This window comes from Stenella coeruleoalba (genome assembly GCF_951394435.1).
Source record: "Stenella coeruleoalba genome assembly, contig: scaffold_31, whole genome shotgun sequence".
Classification (NCBI taxonomy): domain Eukaryota; kingdom Metazoa; phylum Chordata; class Mammalia; order Artiodactyla; family Delphinidae; genus Stenella; species Stenella coeruleoalba.
Window position 1 is genome coordinate 259,973 of NW_027645877.1, and position 27,082 is coordinate 287,054.

Sequence of the window (27,082 nt, forward strand, 5' to 3'; positions counted from 1 at the left end):
CAAGCAAACTTGCAAAGGAAATCTGCACTACAATGAAGTCTCACTGCCCGCCGGTCAAAAGGGCCATCTGAAAAAAGTGTAAATCCAGAAAGGCAGGACAGGCCATGGAGAAATGGGAGCCTTGTTATGCTGATGGGCGGGATGTAAATTGCCAACAGACACTCAGGAGAAGTGTATGGTGTTTCCTGAAACATCTAAAAAACAAAGCAATAGAGCCTAGGGCACTTCCACTTATGGTCCTATAGCTTAGGGAAATTAAAATCAAAAAGACACAGCCACCCCAAAGTTTGGGACGCCTCCGTTTACAAGAACCTCGTTTACCGTACAAGTGCAATATCACAGAAAGTGAAAAATGGATAAAGAACTTGTGGTACTTACGTACAATGCAGTATCACTCAGCAATGAAATCTATGTCATCAGGCCCATAGCAGCATAATGAGTGGATTCAGGTACGATGATTCTAACTGAAATAAGTCACACAGAAAAACAAACATCATAAGATATCACTAATACACGGAATGTAAACTTGGCTACACAGGAACTGCATTCCAAAACAGAACAGGGTCTCAAATTTAGAAAACCAACTTATGCTTGCTTAAGGGGAAAGGTGAGTTGGGGTGCTGCATAAAACCAGAGATTGAAATGAGCACAGATAAAGTTCCTTAAGCCAAATATGGAATAGACAAGAGCTACTCCTTGCTCAACGAAATGGACTCAACACCACATATTAAACGCCTAAGAATGTACCTGACTAGTAAGTATCTTAAAACCTATGGATTGCTATGTCTCCGAAAGAGAATCAAGCATGTGTACAGGGGCATAAACGCAGCAGTGATAGGATTGGAGAGGTTCGGTGAGCAAATGAAGACCCTTTGAAGTCATATTGCATGGTACCCATTCCACGGGTTTCAACTACCCAGGTTTAAGGTATTCTTCCTTCAGCTAAAACATGCATGTGGAACCCAGAGTATCATCAACCATGTGATCGGGAGACGTGTTCAAATATGTCTCAGTTTTCGTACCCTGGTACTCGGGTGCAACATTCCAGACGCTTTACTAACACTCTCCCGACTTGGAGAGTCAGTCCCTTTAACCTCCTGTTTGGCCCAGTTTGCAATTTCTGCGGAAGATGAACAGGAATAGCGAGAACCAATGAGAGACTAGCTGGAGGTGTCTGGACGGGCAAATTTAACTCTCATTTCCCACCAGGAAGAGGAATTAACCAAAGGCTCAGCGTGCCGTGCCAGAACCAGATTAGGGCCTGAAGCCATCCTGCGGTGTTGCGGCCAGGTCACAAGAAAGCGAGTTGAAGAAAGGAGCTCTGGGGCACTGTAATTCACAAACCTGCAGAGTTATAAATGACAGCTATCGTCCAAAAATAGACTGAAGTAAGGCTGCCAAGAGGACTTGAAAGCGGGGCAGAATTGCAGGAAACCGATTTCAGGAGGTAGACTGGAATTGCATTGAAAGCATAGGAAAAGAGGCAGAACGTCCACAATGATGCACTTGGCCAAAAAGGGCGTATGTGTTTTTTCCTGAATATATTCAGGAAAAAACGCATACGCCCTTTTTGGCCAACCAAGCAAGCTTGCAAAGGAAATCTGCACTACAATGAAGGCTCACTGCCCGCCGGTCAAAAGGGCCATCTGAAAAAAGTGTAAAATCCAGAAAGGCAGGACAGGCCATGGAGAACTGGGAGCCTTGTTATGCTGATGGGCGGGATGTAAATTGCCAACAGACACTCGGGAGAAGTGTATGGTGTTTCCTGAAACATCTAAAAAACAAAGCAACAGAGCCTAGGGCACTTCCACTTATGGTCCTATAGCTTAGGGAAATTAAAATAAAAAAGACACAGCCACCCCAAAGTTTGGGACGCCTCCGTTTACAAGAACCTCGTTTACCGTACAAGTTCAATATCACAGAAAGTGAAAAATGGATAAAGAACTTGTGGTACTTACGTACAATGCAGTATCACTCAGCAATGAAATCTATGTCATCAGGCCCGTAGCAGCATAATGAGTGGATTCAGGTACGATGATTCTAACTGAAATAAGTCACACAGAAAAAGAAACATCATAAGATATCAGTAATACACGGAATGGAAACTTGGCTACACAGGAACTGAATTACAGAACAGAACAGGGTCTCAAATTTAGAATACCAACTTATGCTTGCTTAAGGGGAAAGGTGAGTTGGGGTGCTGCATAAAACCAGAGATTGAAATGAGCACAGATAAAGTTCCTTAAGCCAAATATGGAATAGACAAGAGCTACTCCTTGCTCAACGAAATGGACTCAACACCGCATATTAAACGCCTAAGAATGTACCTGACTAGTAAGTATCTTAAAACCTATAGATTGCTATGTCTCCGAAAGAGAATCAGGCATGTGTACAGGGGCATAAACGCAGCAGTGATAGGATTGGAGAGGTTCAGTGAGCAAATGAAGACCCTTTGAAGTCATATTGCATGGTACCCATTCCACGGGTTTCAACTACCCAGGTTTTAGGTATTCTTCCTTCAGCTAAAACATGCATGTGGAACCCAGAGTATGATCAACCATGTGATCGGGAGACGTGTTCAAATATGTCTCAGTTTTCCTCCCCTGGTACTCGGGTGCAACATTCCAGACGCTTTACTAACACTCTCCCCACTTGGAGAGTCAGCGCCTTTAACCTCCTGTTTGGCACAGTTTGCAATTTCTGCGGAAGATGAACAGGAATAGCGAGAACCAATGAGAGGCTAGCTGGAGGTGTCTGGACGGGCAAATTTAACTCTCATTTCCCACCAGGAAGAGGAAATAACCAAAGGCTCAGCGTGCCGTACCAGAACCAGATTAGGGCCTGAAGCCATCCTGCGGTGTTGCGGCCAGCTCAAAAGAAAGCGAGTTGAAGAAAGGAGCTCAGGGGCACTGTAATTCACAAACCTGCAGAGTTATAAATGACAGCTATCGTCCAAAAATAGACTGAAGTAAGGCTGCCAAGAGGACTTGAAAGCGGGACAGAATTGCAGGAAACCGATTTCAGGAGGTAGACTGGAATTGCATTGAAAGCATAGGAAAAGAGGCAGAACGTCCACAATGATGCACTTGGCCAAAAAGGGCGTATGCGTTTTTTCCTGAATATATTCAGGAAAAAACGCATACGCCCTTTTTGGCCAACCAAGCAAGCTTGCAAAGGAAATCTGCACTACAATGAAGTCTCACTTCCCCCCGGTCAAAAGGGCCATCTGAAAAAAGTGTAAAATCCAGAAAGGCAGGACAGGCCATGGAGAACTGGGAGCCTTGTTATGCTGATGGGCGGGATGTAAATTGCCAACAGACAGTCGGGAGAAGTGTATGGTGTTTCCTGAAACATCTAAAAAACAAAGCAACAGAGCCTAGGGCACTGCCACTTATGGTCCTATAGCTTAGGGAAATTAAAATCAAAAAGACACAGCCACCCCAAAGTTTGGGACGCCTCTGTTTACAAGAACCTCGTTTACAGTACAAGTTCAACATCGCAGAAAGTGAAAAATGGATAAAGAAGTTGTGGTATTTACTTACAAAGCAATATCACTCAGCAATGAAATCTGTGTCATCAGGCCCTTAGCAGCACAATGAGTGGATTCAGGTATGATGATTCTAACTGAAATAAGTCACACAGAAAAAGAAACATCATAAGATATCAGTAATACACGGAATGTAAACTTGGCTACACAGGAACTGAATTACAGAACAGAACAGGGTCTCAAATTTAGAAAACCAACTTATGCTTGCTTAAGGGTAAAGGTGAGTTGGGGTGCTGCATAAAACCAGAGATTGAAATGAGCACAGATAAAGTTCCTTAAGTCAAATATGGAATACACAAGAGCTACTCCTTGCTCAACGAAATGGACTCAAAACCCCATATTAAATGCCTAAGAATGTACCTGACTAGTAAGTATCTTAAAACCTATGGATTGCTATGTCTCCAAAAGAGAATCAAGCGTGTGTACAGGGGCATAAATGCAGCAGTGATAGGATTGGAGAGGTTCGGTGAGCAAATGAAGACCCTTTGAAGTCATATTGCACGGTACCCATTCCACGGGTCTCAACTCTCCAGGTTTAAGGTATTCTTCCTTCAGATAAAACATGCATGTGGAACCCAGAGTATGATCAACCATGTGAACGGGAGACGTGTTCAAATATGTCTCAGTTTTCCTCCCCTGGTACTCGGGTGCAACATTCCAGACGCTTTACTAACACTCTCCCCACTTGGAGAGTCAGCGCCTTTAACCTCCTGTTTGGCACAGTTTGCAATTATTGCGGAAGATGAACAGGAATAGCGAGAACCAATGAGAGGCTAGCTGGAGGTGTCTGAACGGGCAAATTTAACTCTCATTTCCCACCAGGAAGAGGAAATAACCAAAGGCTCAGTGTGCCGTACCGGAACCAGATTAGGGCCTGAAGCCATCCTGCGGTGTTGCGGCCAGCTCAAAAGAAAGCGAGTTGAAGAAAGGAGCTCAGGGGCACTGTAATTCACAAACCTGCAGAGTTATAAATGACAGCTATCGTCCAAAAATAGACTGAAGTAAGGCTGCCAAGAGGACTTGAAAGCGGGACAGAATTGCAGGAAACCGATTTCAGGAGGTAGACTGGAATTGCATTGAAAGCATAGGAAAAGAGGCAGAACGTCCACAATGATGCACTTGGCCAAAAAGGGCGTATGCGTTTTTTCCTGAATATATTCAGGAAAAAACGCATACGCCCTTTTTGGCCAACCAAGCAAGCTTGCAAAGGAAATCTGCACTACAATGAAGTCTCACTTCCCCCCGGTCAAAAGGGCCATCTGAAAAAAGGGTAAAATCCAGAAAGGCAGGACAGGCCATGGAGAACTGGGAGCCTTGTTATGCTGATGGGCGGGATGTAAATTGCCAACAGACAGTCGGGAGAAGTGTATGGTGTTTCCTGAAACATCTAAAAAACAAAGCAACAGAGCCTAGGGCACTGCCACTTATGGTCCTATAGCTTAGGGAAATTAAAATCAAAAAGACACAGCCACCCCAAAGTTTGGGACGCCTCTGTTTACAAGAACCTCGTTTACAGTACAAGTTCAACATCGCAGAAAGTGAAAAATGGATAAAGAAGTTGTGGTATTTACTTACAAAGCAATATCACTCAGCAATGAAATCTGTGTCATCAGGCCCTTAGCAGCACAATGAGTGGATTCAGGTATGATGATTCTAACTGAAATAAGTCACACAGAAAAAGAAACATCATAAGATATCAGTAATACACGGAATGTAAACTTGGCTACACAGGAACTGAATTACAGAACAGAACAGGGTCTCAAATTTAGAAAACCAACTTATGCTTGCTTAAGGGTAAAGGTGAGTTGGGGTGCTGCATAAAACCAGAGATTGAAATGAGCACAGATAAAGTTCCTTAAGTCAAATATGGAATAGACAAGAGCTACTCCTTGCTTAATGAAATGGACTCAAAACCCCATATTAAATGCCTAAGAATGTACCTGACTAGTAAGTATCTTAAAACCTATGGATTGCTATGTCTCCAAAAGAGAATCAAGCGTGTGTACAGGGGCATAAATGCAGCAGTGATAGGATTGGAGAGGTTCGGTGAGCAAATGAAGACCCTTTGAAGTCATATTGCACGGTACCCATTCCACGGGTCTCAACTCTCCAGGTTTAAGGTATTCTTCCTTCAGATAAAACATGCATGTGGAACCCAGAGTATGATCAACCATGTGAACGGGAGACGTGTTCAAATATGTCTCAGTTTTCCTCCCCTGGTACTCGGGTGCAACATTCCAGACGCTTTACTAACACTCTCCCCACTTGGAGAGTCAGCGCCTTTAACCTCCTGTTTGGCACAGTTTGCAATTATTGCGGAAGATGAACAGGAATAGCGAGAACCAATGAGAGGCTAGCTGGAGGTGTCTGAACGGGCAAATTTAACTCTCATTTCCCACCAGGAAGAGGAAATAACCAAAGGCTCAGTGTGCCGTACCGGAACCAGATTAGGGCCTGAAGCCATCCTGCGGTGTTGCGGCCAGCTCAAAAGAAAGCGAATTGAAGAAAGGAGCTCAGGGGCACTGTAATTCACAAACCTGCAGAGTTATAAATGACAGCTATCGTCCAAAAATAGACTGAAGTAAGGCTGCCAAGAGGACTTGAAAGCGGGGCAGAATTGCAGGAAACCGATATCAGGAGGTAGACTGGAATTGCATTGAAAGCATAGGAAAAGAGGCAGAACGTCCACAATGATGCACTTGGCCAAAAAGGGCGTATGCGTTTTTTCCTGAATATATTCAGGAAAAAACGCATACGCCCTTTTTGGCCAACCAAGCAAGCTTGCAAAGGAAATCTGCACTACAATGAAGTCTCACTTCCCCCCGGTCAAAAGGGCCATCTGAAAAAAGGGTAAAATCCAGAAAGGCAGGACAGGCCATGGAGAACTGGGAGCCTTGTTATGCTGATGGGCGGGATGTAAATTGCCAACAACCACTCCGGAGAAGTGTATGGTGTTTCCTGAAACATCTAAAAAACAAAGCAACAGAGCCTAGGGCACTTCCACTTATGGTCCTATAGCTTAGGGAAATTAAAATCAAAAAGACACAGCCACCCCAAAGTTTGGAACGGCTCTGTTTACAAGAACCTCGTTTACAGTACAAGTTCAACATCGCAGAAAGTGAAAAATGGATAAAGAAGTTGTGGTATTTACTTACAAAACAATATCACTCAGCAATGAAATCTGTGTCATCAGGCCCTTAGCAGCACAATGAGTGGATTCAGGTATGATGATTCTAACTGAAATAAGTCACACAGAAAATGAAACATCATAAGATATCAGTAATACACGGAATGGAAACTTGGCTACACAGGAACTGAATTACAGAACAGAACAGGGTCTCAAATTTAGAATACCAACTTATGCTTGCTTAAGGGGAAAGGTGAGTTGGGGTGCTGCATAAAACCAGAGATTGAAATGAGCACAGATAAAGTTCCTTAAGCCAAATATGGAATAGACAAGAGCTACTCCTTGCTCAACGAAATGGACTCAACACCGCATATTAAACGCCTAAGAATGTACCTGACTAGTAAGTATCTTAAAACCTATAGATTGCTATGTCTCCGAAAGAGAATCAGGCATGTGTACAGGGGCATAAACGCAGCAGTGATAGGATTGGAGAGGTTCAGTGAGCAAATGAAGACCCTTTGAAGTCATATTGCATGGTACCCATTCCACGGGTTTCAACTACCCAGGTTTTAGGTATTCTTCCTTCAGCTAAAACATGCATGTGGAACCCAGAGTATGATCAACCATGTGATCGGGAGACGTGTTCAAATATGTCTCAGTTTTCCTCCCCTGGTACTCGGGTGCAACATTCCAGACGCTTTACTAACACTCTCCCCACTTGGAGAGTCAGCGCCTTTAACCTCCTGTTTGGCCCAGTTTGCAATTTCTGCGGAAGATGAACAGGAATAGCGAGAACCAATGAGAGGCTAGCTGGAGGTGTCTGGACGGGCAAATTTAACTCTCATTTCCCACCAGGAAGAGGAAATAACCAAAGGCTCAGCGTGCCGTACCGGAACCAGATTAGGGCCTGAAGCCATCCTGCGGTGTTGCGGCCAGCTCAAAAGAAAGCGAGTTGAAGAAAGGAGCTCAGGGGCACTGTAATTCACAAACCTGCAGAGTTATAAATGACAGCTATCGTCCAAAAATAGACTGAAGTAAGGCTGCCAAGAGGACTTGAAAGCGGGACAGAATTGCAGGAAACCGATTTCAGGAGGTAGACTGGAATTGCATTGAAAGCATAGGAAAAGAGGCAGAACGTCCACAATGATGCACTTGGCCAAAAAGGGCGTATGCGTTTTTTCCTGAATATATTCAGGAAAAAACGCATACGCCCTTTTTGGCCAACCAAGCAAGCTTGCAAAGGAAATCTGCACTACAATGAAGTCTCACTTCCCCCCGGTCAAAAGGGCCATCTGAAAAAAGTGTAAAATCCAGAAAGGCAGGACAGGCCATGGAGAACTGGGAGCCTTGTTATGCTGATGGGCGGGATGTAAATTGCCAACAGACAGTCGGGAGAAGTGTATGGTGTTTCCTGAAACATCTAAAAAACAAAGCAACAGAGCCTAGGGCACTGCCACTTATGGTCCTATAGCTTAGGGAAATTAAAATCAAAAAGACACAGCCACCCCAAAGTTTGGGACGCCTCTGTTTACAAGAACCTCGTTTACAGTACAAGTTCAACATCGCAGAAAGTGAAAAATGGATAAAGAAGTTGTGGTATTTACTTACAAAGCAATATCACTCAGCAATGAAATCTGTGTCATCAGGCCCTTAGCAGCACAATGAGTGGATTCAGGTATGATGATTCTAACTGAAATAAGTCACACAGAAAAAGAAACATCATAAGATATCAGTAATACACGGAATGTAAACTTGGCTACACAGGAACTGAATTACAGAACAGAACAGGGTCTCAAATTTAGAAAACCAACTTATGCTTGCTTAAGGGTAAAGGTGAGTTGGGGTGCTGCATAAAACCAGAGATTGAAATGAGCACAGATAAAGTTCCTTAAGTCAAATATGGAATAGACAAGAGCTACTCCTTGCTCAACGAAATGGACTCAAAACCCCATATTAAATGCCTAAGAATGTACCTGACTAGTAAGTATCTTAAAACCTATGGATTGCTATGTCTCCAAAAGAGAATCAAGCGTGTGTACAGGGGCATAAATGCAGCAGTGATAGGATTGGAGAGGTTCGGTGAGCAAATGAAGACCCTTTGAAGTCATATTGCACGGTACCCATTCCACGGGTCTCAACTCTCCAGGTTTAAGGTATTCTTCCTTCAGATAAAACATGCATGTGGAACCCAGAGTATGATCAACCATGTGAACGGGAGACGTGTTCAAATATGTCTCAGTTTTCCTCCCCTGGTACTCGGGTGCAACATTCCAGACGCTTTACTAACACTCTCCCCACTTGGAGAGTCAGCGCCTTTAACCTCCTGTTTGGCACAGTTTGCAATTATTGTGGAAGAAGAACAGGAATAGCGAGAACCAATGAGAGGCTAGCTGGAGGTGTCTGAACGGGCAAATTTAACTCTCATTTCCCACCAGGAAGAGGAAATAACCAAAGGCTCAGTGTGCCGTACCGGAACCAGATTAGGGCCTGAAGCCATCCTGCGGTGCTGCGGCCAGCTCAAAAGAAAGCGAATTGAAGAAAGGAGCTCAGGGGCACTGTAATTCACAAACCTGCAGAGTTATAAATGACAGCTATCGTCCAAAAATAGACTGAAGTAAGGCTGCCAAGAGGACTTGAAAGCGGGGCAGAATTGCAGGAAACCGATATCAGGAGGTAGACTGGAATTGCATTGAAAGCATAGGAAAAGAGGCAGAACGTCCACAATGATGCACTTGGCCAAAAAGGGCGTATGCGTTTTCTCCTGAATATATTCAGGAAAAAACGCATACGCCCTTTTTGGCCAACCAAGCAAGCTTGCAAAGGAAATCTGCACTACAATGAAGTCTCACTTCCCCCCGGTCAAAAGGGCCATCTGAAAAAAGGGTAAAATCCAGAAAGGCAGGACAGGCCATGGAGAACTGGGAGCCTTGTTATGCTGATGGGCGGGATGTAAATTGTCAACAACCACTCGGGAGAAGTGTATGGTGTTTCCTGAAACATCTAAAAAACAAAGCAACAGAGCCTAGGGCACTTCCACTTATGGTCCTATAGCTTAGGGAAATTAAAATCAAAAAGACACAGCCACCCCAAAGTTTGGAACGGCTCTGTTTACAAGAACCTCGTTTACAGTACAAGTTCAACATCGCAGAAAGTGAAAAATGGATAAAGAAGTTGTGGTATTTACTTACAAAACAATATCACTCAGCAATGAAATCTGTGTCATCAGGCCCTTAGCAGCACAATGAGTGGATTCAGGTATGATGATTCTAACTGAAATAAGTCACACAGAAAAAGAAACATCATAAGATATCAGTAATACACGGAATGTAAACTTGGCTACACAGGAACTGAATTACAGAACAGAACAGGGTCTCAAATTTAGAAAACCAACTTATGCTTGCTTAAGGGTAAAGGTGAGTTGGGGTGCTGCATAAAACCAGAGATTGAAATGAGCACAGATAAAGTTCCTTAAGCCAAATATGGAATAGACAAGAGCTACTCCTTGCTCAACGAAATGGACTCAAAACCCCATATTAAACGCCTAAGAATGTACCTGACTAGTAAGTATCTTAAAACCTATAGATTGCTATGTCTCCGAAAGAGAATCAGGCATGTGTACAGGGGCATAAACGCAGCAGTGATAGGATTGGAGAGGTTCAGTGAGCAAATGAAGACCCTTTGAAGTCATATTGCATGGTACCCATTCCACGGGTTTCAACTACCCAGGTTTTAGGTATTCTTCCTTCAGCTAAAACATGCATGTGGAACCCAGAGTATGATCAACCATGTGATCGGGAGACGTGTTCAAATATGTCTCAGTTTTCCTCCCCTGGTACTCGGGTGCAACATTCCAGACGCTTTACTAACACTCTCCCCACTTGGAGAGTCAGCGCCTTTAACCTCCTGTTTGGCCCAGTTTGCAATTTCTGCGGAAGATGAACAGGAATAGCGAGAACCAATGAGAGGCTAGCTGGAGGTGTCTGGACGGGCAAATTTAACTCTCATTTCCCACCAGGAAGAGGAAATAACCAAAGGCTCAGCGTGCCGTACCGGAACCAGATTAGGGCCTGAAGCCATCCTGCGGTGTTGCGGCCAGCTCAAAAGAAAGCGAGTTGAAGAAAGGAGCTCAGGGGCACTGTAATTCACAAACCTGCAGAGTTATAAATGACAGCTATCGTCCAAAAATAGACTGAAGTAAGGCTGCCAAGAGGACTTGAAAGCGGGACAGAATTGCAGGAAACCGATTTCAGGAGGTAGACTGGAATTGCATTGAAAGCATAGGAAAAGAGGCAGAACGTCCACAATGATGCACTTGGCCAAAAAGGGCGTATGCGTTTTTTCCTGAATATATTCAGGAAAAAACGCATACGCCCTTTTTGGCCAACCAAGCAAGCTTGCAAAGGAAATCTGCACTACAATGAAGTCTCACTTCCCCCCGGTCAAAAGGGCCATCTGAAAAAAGTGTAAAATCCAGAAAGGCAGGACAGGCCATGGAGAACTGGGAGCCTTGTTATGCTGATGGGCGGGATGTAAATTGCCAACAGACAGTCGGGAGAAGTGTATGGTGTTTCCTGAAACATCTAAAAAACAAAGCAACAGAGCCTAGGGCACTGCCACTTATGGTCCTATAGCTTAGGGAAATTAAAATCAAAAAGACACAGCCACCCCAAAGTTTGGGACGCCTCTGTTTACAAGAACCTCGTTTACAGTACAAGTTCAACATCGCAGAAAGTGAAAAATGGATAAAGAAGTTGTGGTATTTACTTACAAAGCAATATCACTCAGCAATGAAATCTGTGTCATCAGGCCCTTAGCAGCACAATGAGTGGATTCAGGTATGATGATTCTAACTGAAATAAGTCACACAGAAAAAGAAACATCATAAGATATCAGTAATACACGGAATGTAAACTTGGCTACACAGGAACTGAATTACAGAACAGAACAGGGTCTCAAATTTAGAAAACCAACTTATGCTTGCTTAAGGGTAAAGGTGAGTTGGGGTGCTGCATAAAACCAGAGATTGAAATGAGCACAGATAAAGTTCCTTAAGTCAAATATGGAATAGACAAGAGCTACTCCTTGCTCAACGAAATGGACTCAAAACCCCATATTAAATGCCTAAGAATGTACCTGACTAGTAAGTATCTTAAAACCTATGGATTGCTATGTCTCCAAAAGAGAATCAAGCGTGTGTACAGGGGCATAAATGCAGCAGTGATAGGATTGGAGAGGTTCGGTGAGCAAATGAAGACCCTTTGAAGTCATATTGCACGGTACCCATTCCACGGGTCTCAACTCTCCAGGTTTAAGGTATTCTTCCTTCAGATAAAACATGCATGTGGAACCCAGAGTATGATCAACCATGTGAACGGGAGACGTGTTCAAATATGTCTCAGTTTTCCTCCCCTGGTACTCGGGTGCAACATTCCAGACGCTTTACTAACACTCTCCCCACTTGGAGAGTCAGCGCCTTTAACCTCCTGTTTGGCACAGTTTGCAATTATTGTGGAAGAAGAACAGGAATAGCGAGAACCAATGAGAGGCTAGCTGGAGGTGTCTGAACGGGCAAATTTAACTCTCATTTCCCACCAGGAAGAGGAAATAACCAAAGGCTCAGTGTGCCGTACCGGAACCAGATTAGGGCCTGAAGCCATCCTGCGGTGCTGCGGCCAGCTCAAAAGAAAGCGAATTGAAGAAAGGAGCTCAGGGGCACTGTAATTCACAAACCTGCAGAGTTATAAATGACAGCTATCGTCCAAAAATAGACTGAAGTAAGGCTGCCAAGAGGACTTGAAAGCGGGGCAGAATTGCAGGAAACCGATATCAGGAGGTAGACTGGAATTGCATTGAAAGCATAGGAAAAGAGGCAGAACGTCCACAATGATGCACTTGGCCAAAAAGGGCGTATGCGTTTTCTCCTGAATATATTCAGGAAAAAACGCATACGCCCTTTTTGGCCAACCAAGCAAGCTTGCAAAGGAAATCTGCACTACAATGAAGTCTCACTTCCCCCCGGTCAAAAGGGCCATCTGAAAAAAGGGTAAAATCCAGAAAGGCAGGACAGGCCATGGAGAACTGGGAGCCTTGTTATGCTGATGGGCGGGATGTAAATTGTCAACAACCACTCGGGAGAAGTGTATGGTGTTTCCTGAAACATCTAAAAAACAAAGCAACAGAGCCTAGGGCACTTCCACTTATGGTCCTATAGCTTAGGGAAATTAAAATCAAAAAGACACAGCCACCCCAAAGTTTGGAACGGCTCTGTTTACAAGAACCTCGTTTACAGTACAAGTTCAACATCGCAGAAAGTGAAAAATGGATAAAGAAGTTGTGGTATTTACTTACAAAACAATATCACTCAGCAATGAAATCTGTGTCATCAGGCCCTTAGCAGCACAATGAGTGGATTCAGGTATGATGCTTCTAACTGAAATAAGTCACACAGAAAAAGAAACATCATAAGATATCAGTAATACACGGAATGTAAACTTGGCTACACAGGAACTGAATTACAGAACAGAACAGGGTCTCAAATTTAGAAAACCAACTTATGCTTGCTTAAGGGTAAAGGTGAGTTGGGGTGCTGCATAAAACCAGAGATTGAAATGAGCACAGATAAAGTTCCTTAAGCCAAATATGGAATAGACAAGAGCTACTCCTTGCTCAACGAAATGGACTCAAAACCCCATATTAAACGCCTAAGAATGTACCTGACTAGTAAGTATCTTAAAACCTATGGATTGCTATGTCTCCAAAAGAGAATCAAGCGTGTGTACAGGGGCATAAATGCAGCAGTGATAGGATTGGAGAGGTTCGGTGAGCAAATGAAGACCCTTTGAAGTCATATTGCATGGTACCCATTCCACGGGTCTCAACTCTCCAGGTTTATGGTATTCTTCCTTCAGCTAAAACATGCATGTGGAACCCAGAGTATGATCAACCATGTGATCGGGAGACGTGTTCAAATATGTCTCAGTTTTCCTCCCCTGGTACTCGGGTGCAACATTCCAGACGCTTTACTAACACTCTCCCCACTTGGAGAGTCAGCGCCTTTAACCTCCTGTTTGGCCCAGTTTGCAATTTCTGCGGAAGATGAACAGGAATAGCGAGAACCAATGAGAGGCTAGCTGGAGGTGTCTGGACGGGCAAATTTAACTCTCATTTCCCACCAGGAAGAGGAATTAACCAAAGGCTCAGCGTGCCGTGCCGGAACCAGATTAGGGCCTGAAGACATCCTGCGGTGTTGCGGCCAGGTCACAAGAAAGCGAGTTGAAGAAAGGAGCTCAGGGGCACTGTAATTCACAAACCTGCAGAGTTATAAATGACAGCTATCGTCCAAAAATACACTGAAGTATGGCTGCCAAGAGGACTTGAAAGCGGGGCAGAATTGCAGGAAACCGATTTCAGGAGGTAGACTGGAATTGCATTGAAAGCATAGGAAAAGAGGCAGAACGTCCACAATGATGCACTTGGCCAAAAAGGGCGTATGCGTTTTTTCCTGAATATATTCAGGAAAAAACGCATATGCCCTTTTTGGCCAACCAAGCAAGCTTGCAAAGGAAATCTGCACTACAATGAAGTCTCACTTCCCCCCGGTCAAAAGGGCCATCTGAAAAAAGTGTAAAATCCAGAAAGGCAGGACAGGCCATGGAGAACTGGGAGCCTTGTTATGCTGATGGGCGGGATGTAAATTGCCAACAGACACTCGGGAGAAGTGGATGGTGTTTCCTGAAACATCTAAAAAACAAAGCAACAGAGCCTAGGGCACTGCCACTTATGGTCCTATAGCTTAGGGAAATTAAAATCAAAAAGACACAGCCACCCCAAAGTTTGGGACGCCTCTGTTTACAAGAACCTCGTTTACAGTACAAGTTCAACATCGCAGAAAGTGAAAAATGGATAAAGAAGTTGTGGTATTTACTTACAAAGCAATATCACTCAGCAATGAAATCTATGTCATCAGGCCCTTAGCATCACAATGAGTGGATTCAGGTATGATGATACTAACTGAAATAAGTCACACAGAAAAAGAAACATCATAAGATATCAGTAATACACGGAATGTAAACTTGGCTACACAGGAACTGAATTACAGAACAGAACAGGGTCTCAAATTTAGAAAACCAACTTATGCTTGCTTAAGGGTAAAGGTGAGTTGGGGTGCTGCATAAAACCAGAGATTGAAATGAGCACAGATAAAGTTCCTTAAGTCAAATATGGAATAGACAAGAGCTACTCCTTGCTCAACGAAATGGACTCAACACCGCATATTAAACGCCTAAGAATGTACCTGACTAGTAAGTATCGTAAAACCTATGGATTGCTATGTCTCCAAAAGAGAATCAAGCATGTGTACAGGGGCATAAACGCAGCAGTGATAGGATTGGAGAGGTTCGGTGAGCAAATGAAGACCCTTTGAAGTCATATTGCATGGTACCCATTACACGGGTCTCAACTCTCCATGTTTAAGGTATTCTTCCTTCAGCTAAAACATGCATGTGGAACCCAAGTATGATCAACCATGTGAACGGGAGACGTGTTCAAATATGTCTCAGTTTTCCTCCCCTGGTACTCGGGTGCAACATTCCAGACGCTTTACTAACACTCTCCCCACTTGGAGAGTCAGCACCTTTAACCTCCTGTTTGGCCCAGTTTGCAATTTCTGCGGAAGATGAACAGGAATAGCGAGAACCAATGAGAGGCTAGCTGGAGGTGTCTGGACGGGCAAATTTAACTCTCATTTCCCACCAGGAAGAGGAATTAACCAAAGGCTCAGCATGCCGGGCCGGAACCAGATTAGGGCCTGAAGCCATCCTGCGGTGTTGCGGCCAGGTCACAAGAAAGCGAGTTGAAGAAAGGAGCTCAGGGGCACTGTAATTCACAAACCTGCAGAGTTATAAATGACAGCTATCGTCCAAAAATAGACTGAAGTAAGGCTGCCAAGAGGACTTGAAAGCGGGGCAGAATTGCAGGAAACCGATTTCAGGAGGTAGACTGGAATTGCATTGAAAGCATAGGAAAAGAGGCAGAACGTCCACAATGATGCACTTGGCCAAAAAGGGCGTATGCGTTTTTTCCTGAATATATTCAGGAAAAAACGCATACGCCCTTTTTGGCCAACCAAGCAAGCTTGCAAAGGAAATCTGCACTACAATGAAGTCTCACTTCCCCCCGGTCAAAAGGGCCATCTGAAAAAAGTGTAAAATCCAGAAAGGCAACAGGCCATGGAGAACTGGGAGCCTTGTTATGCTGATGGGCGGGATGTAAATTGCCAACAGCCACTCGGGAGAAGTGTATGGTGTTTCCTGAAACATCTAAAAAACAAAGCAACAGAGCCTAGGGCACTTCCACTTATGGTCCTATAGCTTAGGGAAATTAAAATCAAAAAGACACAGCCACCCCAAAGTTTGGGACGCCTCCGTTTACAAGAACCGCGTTTACCGTACAAGTTCAATATCACAGAAAGTGAAAAATGGATAAAGAACTTGTGGTACTTACGTACAATGCAGTATCACTCAGCAATGAAATCTATGTCATCAGGCCCATAGCAGCATAATGAGTGGATTCAGGTACGATGATTCTAACTGAAATAAGTCACACAGAAAAAGAAACATCATAAGATATCACTAATACACGGAATGTAAACTTGGCTACACAGGAACTGCATTCCAAAACAGAACAGGGTCTCAAATTTAGAAAACCAACTTATGCTTGCTTAAGGGGAAAGGTGAGTTGGGGTGCTGTATAAAACCAGAGATTGAAATGAGCACAGATAAAGGTCCTTGAGCCAAATATGGAATACACAAGAGCTACTCCTTGCTCAACGAAATGGACTCAACACCCCATATTAAACGCCTAAGAATGTACCTGACTAGTAAGTATCTTAAAACCTATGGATTGCTATGTCTCCAAAAGAGAATCAAGCGTGTGTACAGGGGCATAAACGCAGCAGTGATAGGATTGGAGAGGTTCGGTGAGCAAATGAAGACCCTTTGAAGTCATATTGCATGGTACCCATTCCACGGGTTTCAACTACCCAGGTTTAAGGTATTCTTCCTTCAGCTAAAACATGCATGTGGAACCTAGAGTATGATCAACCATGTGATCGGGAGACGTGTTCAAATATGTCTCAGTTTTCGTACCCTGGTACTCGGGTGCAACATTCCAGACGCTTTACTAACACTCTCCCGACTTGGAGAGTCAGTCCCTTTAACCTCCTGTTTGGCCCAGTTTGCAATTTCTGCGGAAGATGAACAGGAATAGCGAGAACCAATGAGAGACTAGCTGGAGGTGTCTGGACGGGCAAATTTAACTCTCATTTCCCACCAGGAAGAGGAATTAACGAAAGGCTCAGCGTGCCGTGCCGGAACCAGATGAGGGCCTGAAGCCATCCTGCGGTGTTGCGGCCAGGTCACAAGAAAGCGAGTTGAAGAAAGGAGCTCAGGGGCACTGTAATTCACAAACCTGCAGAGTTATAAATGACAGCTATCGTCCAAAAATAGACTGAAGTAAGGCTGCCAAAAGGACTTGAAAGCGGGGCAGAATTGCAGGAAACCGATTTCAGGAGGTAGACTGGAATTGCATTGAAAGCATAGGAAAAGAGGCAGAACGTCCACAATGATGCACTTGGCCAAAAAGGGCGTATGCGTTTTTTTCCTGAATATATTCAGGAAAAAACGCATACACCCTTTTTGGCCAACCAAGGAAACTTGCAAAGAAATCTGCACTACAATGAAGTCTCACTTCTCCCCGGTCAAAAGGTCCATCTGAAAAAAGTGTAAAATCCAGAAAGGCAGGACAGGCCATGGAGAACTGGGAGCCTTGTTATGCTGATGGGCGGGATGTAAATTGCCAACAACCACTCGGGAGAAGTGTATGGTGTTTCCTGAAACATCTAAAAAACAAAGCAACAGAACCTAGGGCACTTCCACTTATGGTCCTATAGCTTAGGGAAATTAAAATCAAAAAGACACAGCCACCCCAAAGTTTGGGACGCCTCCGTTTACAAGAACCGCGTTTACCGTACAAGTTCAATATCACAGAAAGTGAAAAATGGATAAAGAACTTGTGGTACTTACGTACAATGCAGTATCACTCAGCAATGAAATCTATGTCATCAGGCCCATAGCAGCATAATGAGTGGATTCAGGTACGATGATTCTAACTGAAATAAGTCACACAGAAAAAGAAACATCATAAGATATCACTAATACACGGAATGTAAACTTGGCTACACAGGAACTGAATTCCAAAACAGAACAGGGTCTCAAATTTAGAAAACCAACTTATGCTTGCTTAAGGGGAAAGGTGAGTTGGGGTGCTGTATAAAACCAGAGATTGAAATGAGCACAGATAAAGGTCCTTGAGCCAAATATGGAATACACAAGAGCTACTCCTTGCTCAACGAAACGGACTCAACACCCCATATTAAACGCCTAAGAATGTACCTGACTAGTAAGTATCTTAAAACCTATGGATTGCTATGTCTCCAAAAGAGAATCAAGCGTGTGTACAGGGGCATAAACGCAGCAGTGATAGGATTGGAGAGGTTCGGTGAGCAAATGAAGACCCTTTGAAGTCATATTGCATGGTACCCATTCCACGGGTTTCAACTACCCAGGTTTAAGGTATTCTTCCTTCAGCTAAAACATGCATGTGGAACCTAGAGTATGATCAACCATGTGATCGGGAGACGTGTTCAAATATGTCTCAGTTTTCGTACCCTGGTACTCGGGTGCAACATTCCAGACGCTTTACTAACACTCTCCCGACTTGGAGAGTCAGTCCCTTTAACCTCCTGTTTGGCCCAGTTTGCAATTTCTGCGGAAGATGAACAGGAATAGCGAGAACCAATGAGAGACTAGCTGGAGGTGTCTGGACGAGCAAATTTAACTCTCATTTCCCACCAGGAAGAGGAATTAACCAAAGGCTCAGCATGCCGGGCCGGAACCAGATTAGGGCCTGAAGCCATCCTGCGGTGTTGCGGCCAGCTCACAAGAAAGCGAGTTGAAGAAAGGAGCTCAGGGGCACTGCAATTGACAAACCAGCAGAGTTATAAATGACAGCTATCGTCCAAAAATAGACTGAAGTAAGGCTGCCAAGAGGACTTGAAAGTGGGGCAGAATTGCAGGAAACCGATTTCAGGAGGTAGACTGGAATTGCATTGAAAGCATAGGAAAAGAGGCAGAACGTCCACAATGATGCACCTGGCCAAAAAGGGCGTATGCGTTTTTTCCTGAATATATTCAGGAAAAAACGCATACGCCCTTTTTGGCCAACCAAGCAAGCTTGCAAAGGAAATCTGCATTACAATGAAGTCTCACTTCCCCCGGTCAAAAGGGCCATCTGAAAAAAGTGTAAAATCCAGAAAGGCAACAGGCCATGGAGAACTGGGAGCCTTGTTATGCTGATGGGTGGGATGTAAATTGCCAACAGCCACTCCGGAGAAGCATATGGTGTTTCCTGAAACATCTAAAAAACAAAGCAACAGAGCCTAGTGCACTTCCACTTATGGTCCTATAGCTTAGGGAAATTAAAATCAAAAAGACACAGCCACCCCAAAGTTTGGGACGCCTCTGTTTACAAGAACCTCGTTTACCGTACAAGTTCAATATCACAGAAAGTGAAAAATGGATAAAGAATTTGTGGTACTCATGTACAAAGCAATATCACTCAGCAATGAAATCTATGTCACCAGGCCCGTAGCAGCATAATGAGTGGATTCGGGTATGGTGATTCTAACTGAAATAAGTCTAACAGAAAAAGAAACATCAAAAAATATCACTAATACATGGAATTTAAACTTGGCTACCGAGGAACTGAATTACAAAACAGAACAGGGTCTCAAATTTAGAAAACCAACTTATGCTTGCTTAAGTGGAAAGGTGAGTTGGGGTGCTGCATAAAACCAGAGACTGAAATGAGCAAAGATAAAGTTCCTTAAGCCAAATATGGAATAGACAAGAGCTACTCCTTGCTCAACGAAATGGACTCCACACCCCATATTAAACGCCTAAGAATATACCTGACTAGTAAGTATCTTAAAACGTATGGATTGCTATGTCTCCAAAAGAGAATCAAGCGTGTGTACAAGGGTCATAAACGCAGCAGTGATAGGATTGGAGAGATTCGGTGAGCAAATGAAGACCCTTTGAAGTCATATTGCATGGTACCCATTCCACGGGTCTCAACTCTCCAGGTTTAAGGTATTCTTCCTTCAACTAAAACATGCATGTGGAACCCAGAGTATGATCAACCGTGTGATCGAGAGACGTGTTCAAATATGTCTCAGTTTTCATACCCTGGTACTCGGGTGCAACATTCCAGACGCTTTACTAACACTCTCCCGACTTGGACAGTCAGTGCCTTTAACCTCCTGTTTGGCCCAGTTTGCAATTTCTGCGGAAGATGAACAGGAATAGGGAGAACCAATGAGAGACTAGCTGGAGGTGTCTGGACGGGCAAATTTAACTCTCATTTCCCACTAGGAAGAGGAATTAACCAAAGGCTCAGCGTGCCGTGGCGGAAACAGATTAGGGCCTGAAGCCATCCTGCAGTGTTGCGGCCAGCTCACAAGAAAGTGAGTTGAAGAAAGGAGCTCAGGGGCTCTGTAATTCACAAACCTGCAGAGTTATAAATGACAGCTATCGTCCAAAAATATACTGAAGTAAGGCTGCCAAGAGGACTTGAAAGCGGGGCAGAATTGCAGGATACCGATTTCAGGAGGTAGACTGGAATTGCATTGAAAGCGTAGGAAAAGAGGCAGTACGTCCACAATGATGCACTTTGCCAAAAGGGCATATGCGTTTTTTCCTGAATATATTCAGGAAAAAACGCATACGCCCTTTTTGGCCAACCAAGCAAGCTTGCAAAGGAAATCTGCACTACAATGAAGTCTCACTTCCCCCCGGTCAAAAGGGCCATCAGAATAAAGTGTAAAATCCAGAAAGGCAGGACAGGCCATGGAGAACTGGGAGCCTTGTTATGCTGATGGGCGGGATGTAAATTGCCAACAGACACTTGGGAGAAGTGTATGGTGTTTCCTGAAACATCTAAAAAACAAAGCAACAGAGCCTAGGGCACTTCCACTTATGGTCCTATAGCTTAGGGAAATTAATATCAAAAAGACACAGCAACCCCAAAATTTGGGACGGCTCTTTTTACAGGAATCTCTTCTCCGGCACAAGTTAAATATCCCAGAGAGCAAATAATGGATAAAGAAGTTGCGGTACTTCTGTACAACAGAATACCACTCAGCAATGAAATCTATGTCACCAGGCCCGTACCAGCATAATGAGTGGATTGAGGCACGATGATTCTAAGTGAAATAAGTCACACAGAAAAAGAAACATCATAAGGTATCACTAATACACGGAATGTGAACTTGGCTACACATGAACTGAATTACAAAACAGAACAGGGTCTCAAGTTTAGAAAACCAACTTATGCCTGCTTAAGGGGGAAGGTGAGTTGGGGTGCTGCATAAAAGCAGAGTTTGAAATTAGCACAGATACCGTTCCATAAGCCAAATATGTAATAGACAAGAGCTACCCCTTGCTCAACGAAATGGATTCAACAATGAGGTATCACCTCACACCTGGTAGAATAGGCATCATTGAAAATCTACAAACAAAAAATGCTGGAAAGGGTGTGGAGAAAAGGAACCCTCTTCCACTATTGTTGGGAATATAAATTGATACAGTCATTATGGAGAACAATATGGAATTTCTTAAGAAACTAACAATAGAACTACCATATGATACAGCAATCCCAGTACTGGACATATACCCAGACAAAACCATAAATCAAAAAGAGTCATTCACCGCAATGTTCATTGCATCACTATTTACAATATCGAGGTAATGGAAGCAACCTAAATGCCCACAGACAGACGAATGCATAAAGCTGTGGTACATATATAAAATGGAATATTACTAAGCCATGAAAAGGAATGAAATTGGGTCATTTGTAGAGACGTCGATGGATCTAGAGACTGTCATACAGAGTGAAGTAAGTCAGAAGGAGAAAAACAAATCTTGTATATTCATGCATATATGTGGAACCTAGAAAAACTGTACAGATTAACCATTTTGCAAGGCATAAATAGAGCAACAGATGTAGACAACAAACGTATGGACAACAAGGGGGGAAAGCTGTTGGGGGGGTGGTGGTGGGAGGAGTTGAGAGACTGGGATTGGCATGTATACATTTATATGTATAAAATAGATAACCAATAAGAACCTGCTGTATAAAAATATAAAATAAAATTCAAAATTAAAAAGAAGTAAAATTTAAAAAATAAAACAGAAAAAACAATTATTCCCTGCACATACATGTATTTATATGAATAAATTATTTCCATGCTTATATCTGTAAATACAAAAAAGAGGAATAAAATCTACCTTGAACCAAAAACGAAAAAGAGAAAAAAAACACAGAACCCACCAGTTCCACAGAGGAAAACCGTATCAGGGCACTTGCTCCAGTTGTAAACAATTCTGAAGTTGGTCAGTGGTGGGGAATCGTCTCCCATTCAGCCAGCAGCCCCCACGCAACAAGCGTCCTCATTGCAAAGCTGGGGCACCGTGCCGAGGCATCTGTGAGTAAACGTGAGCTGAGCCCCAGGCCAGTTGCTGCTGAACTATTCCCACCCGTCCCAGGTAAAACACCTGAATATATACAAGGACTTGAAAGCCTAGAGGAAGGGCCATAGAGCCACACGAGTGACAGCATGCCGGCCGACTTGGTGCCTGCAGGCCAGCCAGGATGGTCCTGGCCCTGGGTGCTCTTCTGGAAGATTTCCATTTCCCTGCCTGAGATACCCGTCCTGTCCCTGCCCCCACTGCTTTTTTCCTTCCTCACCTCTGCCCAGGGAGAAATTCCAGCAGCAGGTATGGGTGACACATCCTCTTCTTTAGCAGGTGGCAGCCTGGCAACTGCTGCAGAAAGTCCAGCAGAGCCCCACTCACACTGGGCCACCCACAAAGCCGTGGCCTCTCACTCCCTCCCACCAGCCCAGCCCCGAGACTGCTGACAGGGCAGAGAAAATGGCGTCAGGCACGGCTGCAGGGGCTCTTGCTGCCTGGAGTGGTATTTATATTGATCTCAACCCAGGCACACCTGGGGAGGGCTGGCCGGCACGGTAAGGCTGCCCAGGTCAGCCAATCATCACCCCTCAGGGGCTCACAGTTGCAGAAAATGGAACTTGCTGAACCGGCCAGGTCCAAGGAACAGGTGTGGGCTCCTGAGAGTCAGGATAGACAAGGGGCTGCAGCTTTGGCTTGTTTTCTAATCATTTTATCTGGCCCATGAGTGGGAGACAACTTCAAGAAAACCCTTTCCTAATGAGAGGAACCCAGGAGTCAGGCAGAGGAAGGGTGGGTGGTGGTTGGAGACAGAGGCCTGGTGCCCCGGGTGCAGTGGAAGTCTCTGGAAGACCAGGTGGAGGGAGGCCTCACGGAGTGATGCCCAGGGTCACAGACCTGTCGCAGCTGCTGTTTGTTAGTTCAAGTCCTGCTCTGAGGTGCTCTGTGTCAGCTCTGAGCGACAGGTGAGCTGGGGGTGCTCTGCAATGAGGGCTATGTGCACGGTTCCTGTGTGCCCAGCCCTGCCACGGTACCTGCAAGGGTAGCTCTGTATCCTGGGAGGGGCCTGACCACGAGAGCCCCGTGGGCTGGGGTGGGGGTGGGGTACCTGCCCAGGTGAGCTCCATATTCTGGGATTGGTCTGACCACGAGAGCCCCATGGGCTGCTGGGGACCTGGTAAAGGATGTCAGGACAGTCAGTGAAGCCACCGAGGATATACCTCCAGTTGCTCCTAATTCCTACACCCTGCTGGTCATTCTACCAACCACCAGGACATGGTATTCTGTATTAGTCTTCAATGATGCCTTCTTTTGTATTCCATTAGTCCCAGAGTCACAAGAAATTTTGGCTTGTGAGTGGCAGGACTCCACATACAACTAAAACAATACTTCCGGGCCGTCTGGCCCCAAGGGTGCAAAAATTCCCACACCATCTTTGGGGAAAGCTTAGCTAAAGACCTAAAAGTTCTACCTCTGGAAAAGGAAACCCTCCTTCAATATGCAGACGACATTCTGATCACCAGCCCTACTAAGGAGGCCTCTGAACTACCAAGCCAATAAAGGATAGAAGTTGTCCAAGAAAAAGCTCAAATATCACAGACTGCGGTGACCTGCCTGGGCTTCATTCTCACAGAAGGTCAGAGAAGCCCATCCCAGGAAAGGGAAGAAACCATTTTCAGCCTTACCCCTTTCTAAAACTAGAAGACAGCTTAGGGGTTCCTGGGGAGGCCAGGGTTTGCTGCTTCTGGATCCCTAGCTACAGTCTACTAGCTGGGCCTCTATATGAAACACTGAAAGGAAAAGATGATGATCCTTTTGAATAGAATCCAGAAGTGGCCTTTCAAGAATGGAAAGAGCAGTCAATTCAGACCCTTGCCCTGGAACTCCCTAATTTAGCTAAACCCTTTGACCTTTACATTCCCGGTGAAAGGTGAATCGCCATTGGAGAATTAGTGCAAAAACTGGGACCACTTGAAATGGAACAATGCAAGAATGCCATCCAGGTAGGTTAAACTACGGTCACTAAGGGGCTTGGCCCACTGCCACATCTGGCCAAGATACTGGCGGTATCTAAAAACCTGGAAATCAGCAGCCCAAAAGGCCACCTCCCTCCTAAGGGAAAAGGACCCCACGTGGTGATCCTAACCACCAACCATGCCCTGAAGTTGCAGGGTTCGCTCCGTGGGCACACCGACCTCGAGTGAGGAGGCCCTCCAACTCCAACATCCAGAGAGATAACCGGGGGCAACAGGGCACCATGACGACTCGTGTGAACATCACTTGACCTGGAGTTTCTCTCATAAAACAACAAGAGTGTGTCCCAAAAGAGTAGACTACTGCTTGCAGGACTTACTGCACCCAGAGGGGAGCTAATAATCTTGGCGGGGGAACAGTATACCACACTGTCACCATAGAAAAGCCTACAGACACCATGATGATGGTGGCCAATAAGACCGGCTGGACTCCTGTTTACTTCAAAAGGCTGTTGACTCAGTAGCCATCATGGTCCTTGATCACCAGTGACCCTGGACTGTCTGGGAGTTGAGCGGGCAGGGCTCTGACACCTGGTGCTGTTTGTATGTTAATTCAGGGGCCTAACTGAAGAAAGCGCAGACTACTGGTCAGAGCATCTAGGCTGGCAGAGACGGTCAGCCTAAGGTGGCCGAACAAATGTGGGGCGGGGTGAAACCGGCCCCCACAGCGTCTCTGCACATCTCTTTCCTGGACCCTTAAAGGTCATTAGAATCTATAACACTTCCAATGCTGGTGCTCAGGTGGACGAGCAGGGAGGCAGGGGTCCTGGGGACAATCAACGTCACCGGGAGGCTGCTGGGGAGAAGCTCTGACCCTCGCCCCAGGGTATGAGGGCTCCCAACTCAGCACTCAGCAGTTACAGAAGAAGGGTCTGCACCCTCAGCACTCCAAGAATGAGGAACGGGACAAAAGGCAGAGGAGGGGTTTGTCCCCAGCAAAGCCCATTAAAAATCCCTGGGAGATAAAAATAGAATCTGGGCAATAAAGTCAAGTCTAACCTTTTTTATCCTTTGTGCTTTGTCTAATTTCACATGCTCCTAGGGTCCCGCATGCAGAGGTTCTACACCCGGCACTTCAGACCAGATTTCCTAGTGCAGAATGGCTGGGTCGACACCTCAGCTCCTGGGGCCCAGTGCAGACTCCACGATATAGAGCCTGAGCTACAGCCAACCCAGCCCTCGAGAGCTCCGCCGCCTCCCTCCCTCCCACTGACTCTGACAGGATCTCTACACAGCAGCCCAGCCCACAGCCCACGGGGTAGTGCATGCTCTCACCTCTCCATTCTCTGATCAAAATATAAAGTTTCCTTTGCTTGTGAACCAAACTCAGTCTCGATCTCTTGGCCCCAATGACACTGGGCAGGGGGACACTTGTTGGGGTCCACTCTGGAGGATCAATAACAGAAATTGAGACTATTGTAACCTCAATGAACAGATGTGTGAGCCAAACTGTAGTTAACATAGAACAGTGTATAAGGCTCGGGTAAAATAAGATGTTTTTAACACTTCCATTTGATATTTCCATCACTTTTTATAAGCAAGTTCAGTGAAAAGGTTTGTCTTATTTGTCAGGTCAATATTAGAGAAACGAAGTGATTTCTTTCCAAGGATGTACAGCTAATAATCTTGGTTAAACCTTCAATCTTGTTTTAAATGCTTTTCCATTGAAAATGATACCTCTCTTTCAGCTCCCCCATTTCTGAGAAGTATAAAATCTTATAATTTATTATTACCAAAGGGGAAAGGTGGGAGGAGGGATAAATTAACAGTTTGGAATGAACACATACACACTGCTATGTATAAAATAGATCATCAACAAGGAACTACTGTATAGCACAGGGAACTACACTCAACATTTTGCAATAACCTATAAGGGGAAATAATCTGAAAAAGAATAGATATTTTTATTGACATCATCTATCAATGACAGTTAAAGTGTAGCCTAAGGGAAGCTGGTGGTGAGTGCTTCTGACCCTGAAGACTTCAATCATCTAAAGTTTGGACTCTGCCTACTCCCCAAGGCCCTTAATGAACATATGTGTAGCCGTAGCTTAAAAACTTCCCCAGTTTGGGTTTCGGGGAGACACTGATTTTGAAAAAGCCCTGGTGTTCTCCTTACATGAATGGGACTCTTCCTACTGCTAAAACATGTCTGTCACACCCAGAGGATGGTATACCGTCTGATCGGGAAGAGTTTGGAAAAGGCATCTCATCTCCTCATCTCCTGGTGCTCGGGTTCACCCCTCCAGCGTCTTTACTAACAGTCTCCCCACTTGGAGATGTCAGCACTGTCAACATCCTGTTGCGTACAGTTTGGAATTTGTCCAGAGGATGAAGCGGAAGGATGAGGAACAATGAGAGACAAGTCCTAGGTGTTCAGACAGGCACATGTCACTCTAATTTCCAATCAGGAAGACGAATTGACCAAAGGCTAGGGTTGCCCATGGAAACAGTATAGGGCTTGAGGAAATCCCGCTGCTTTGTGGCCAGTTCCCATAAACACGAGTTGAACAATGGAACTCAGGGGCAGTAAAATTCACAAAACTGCAGAGTTGAAAATATCCATCACTGAAAAATGTCTTGAGGAAAGTCAGAGAAAAGGACTTGTAAGCAAGGGAGAATGGCAGGAAAGGGATTTGAGGAGGTAGAAAGGACTCGCCATTAAGCACAAGAAAAGGAGCTGAACATTGCCAACATTGCAGTTGGCCAAAAAGGGTGTATGCGTTCTTTTCTGTATATATTCAAGAAAAGGGCATACACTTTTTTAGCCAACCAAACAGGTGGGCAC

General features: G+C 44.7%; 1 long non-coding RNA gene across 5 annotated transcripts in view; it reads right to left on the minus strand.

Moving 5' to 3' along the window:
* Positions 1-27,082, minus strand: part of LOC307181498 — a 1,015,396-nt gene that overhangs the window by 228,512 nt on the left and 759,802 nt on the right. The window lies entirely within an intron of this gene.